This window comes from Euprymna scolopes, chromosome 10, assembly GCF_053919585.1.
Source record: "Euprymna scolopes isolate OS-2025 chromosome 10, ASM5391958v1, whole genome shotgun sequence".
NCBI classification, from domain to species: domain Eukaryota; kingdom Metazoa; phylum Mollusca; class Cephalopoda; order Sepiida; family Sepiolidae; genus Euprymna; species Euprymna scolopes.
This window is the reverse complement of record NC_136491.1, coordinates 21,106,125-21,108,598: the sequence shown is the minus strand read 5'-3', so window position 1 is coordinate 21,108,598 and position 2,474 is coordinate 21,106,125. Positions and strand designations below refer to the sequence as shown.

Sequence of the window (2,474 nt, the reverse complement as noted above, 5' to 3'; positions counted from 1 at the left end):
AAATTATTATTTAACATGGGAAGAGTGGGGTTTAAAATAAACAAAAAACAAAAGAACACTTGGGACGCTGAAATATTAACGTTATTATTGCGAAATTATTATTTAACATGGGAAGAGTAGGGTTTAAAATAAACAAAAAACAAAAGAACAATTAGGACGCTGAAATATTAACGTTATTATTTCGAAATTATTATTTAACATGGGAAGAGTGTGGTTTGAAATAACTTAAGCATAATACAGAAATGAACGATGTAAAAAAAAAGCAGATATATCAGAATTTGAATTTAACTATAATAAGTATTATGGTATCTGTTCAGTGCATATTTACCTATAAGTATGGCCAACCACTTATAATTCAGTAACTGTAATTTTTTTTTCAAAAATAATCAATTATAACAGAACGACTCATAAAAATCTATCTATATTCTTTTTTCATTTTTATATACTTTCATAGAAATGTTTCTGTTATGTAAAAAAAAACTATTTTCTTTACGTCACAAGTGTCACGTTCATATATGAATTCCATAGCTAATATAACATACTGACTCAACGGGTCACGGGTAGTCTAGTATATTTATAATTTTATATGCTCTAAACTCTTCAAATATACCAGGTAGATGATTATTTATTAATGCACATAAAATTTGATTATTGGAATCTGTGCTTATTCAAAGTCTTGTATGGTGGATATTGCTTATTTAATTAATCCATTTGTATTGAGTCACAAAGTAAATTTGCAAATATTAATATGAAACTGAAAAAAAAAACTATTTGTAGAACTTAAATAGAAAATCATCTTTTTTACTCTTGAATGCTTCTTAAGTCACAGCCTAGTGTGTAACTGGGAAATCGAACAAGACTAAGTCAATGAAAATGTTACTCCAGTGTTTTTGTTTTTTTACTATTAAGAATACTTAGTTTACATAATTGGTTTATGTTTTAGGTCTGCGTATATTAACAGAAAAATGATTTGCATCATTTATATGGATATTGGCAATGAGATATTTTAGAACATAACTGTACAAATACTAATGAAGTTGAGTCCGATTAATCAGGTTTTTGATGATAAAGAAAACAAAATGAAACAAGTAATCAAGAATCCAAAGAAAACTTAAGAAATCCACATAAAAGAGGTTTGCGCCAATTAATCCATAAATTTGATGAAATCCACTTGGATGGTGTGTCGTGGGCTTTTCACATATGATTTTATTATTATTTCTTCGTTCATTTTTGTAATGAAAGGGTGTAAAAAAAAGGCCAAATTTGGCCTTAAAAAGGTCAGCCTGTCAAACCTTACAAATACCAAATGTTGAAAGCGATATGGCGGCCTAGAATGTCGTACATTTAGTAAAAATGATGGAAAAGTACAAATTAATTTTTTCTGGTTTTATTTCAGCCCTTGGCCCCTTGAGTCTAGTAATGTGTTTTATATGAAAATACATAGTTTTTATAATTTTTTGTATGTCAAATAATTTACGCTGCTAAACTACACATTTGCCTGGTTTTCAATGCCAAATAAATTTACAACTCATCCCCCCCCCAGGAACACACTCATATGCGATCCGCCCACACACAGAAACGCACGCACATACATGCACGCACGCACACACACACACACACACACACACACACACACTAAACACACGATAGCAAACGGACGTTATTGTATAAAATTACCAAATAGATTTTGCAATATATTTTACTTTGCGTAGTTACATTGCTTGCATTGTTAAATATAAAAAATAATATGAATATTTTTGTTTATCTCAGTGGAGAATCGAATGTGCTTCAATAAATCAAATTCTTTCGCATAAAGCTCGAAGTATTTCAGGACCTCAGTATTGTGCATATAAACAGGAAAATCACTAGGAGGTGGGAAATCACTGTAGGCCATTGTTTCTTTGCTGGTGTTGGTGATGGTCGAACGCATCACAGTAGATCGTCCAACTTCATTCTCGTCTTCTGAATATCGCCACAAACCACCGACATAACGACTCTTCTCGAGACAGACAACTCTCAAACCTTCATCGAGGCAACATTTAATACCAGTGAGGCCACTAGCACCAGCTCCGATCACAGCAATACTTTTAGAGGCAGACGACGACATGATGTTTGTCATCAAGCTAAGGGAGATCACTCTAACTGAATTAATTTCTGTTTATTTGCTTTCTTTATTTTTTATTAAAGTTCAGAGTTCAACTCTAGAATACAGAATATCTTCATCGATTTCGCTTGGCTTTCGCCATAATGTTTACATTAATAAACTTAGCACACAAAACACCTAAATACGCACTGAATAACGTTTTTACTACTATTTAAATATTTATTGAAACCAAATATTAGATAAGGGAAAAGTAAACGGAATTTTAAAAAATCCCATTCAATAAATGTAGAAAATATATATGGTACTGGGCTGTTTTGGTTAAGAGCAAAATATATTATTTTTCATGATACAAGAAGTCATTTTTCTGTTG

General features: G+C 31.2%; 1 pseudogene; it reads right to left on the bottom strand.

Annotated features, from left to right (window-relative positions):
* Positions 1-1,729: 1,729 nt before the first annotated feature.
* Positions 1,730-2,107, bottom strand: LOC145286377 (flavin-containing monooxygenase 5 pseudogene; annotated as a pseudogene).
* Between the last annotated feature and the right edge of the window lie 367 nt (positions 2,108-2,474).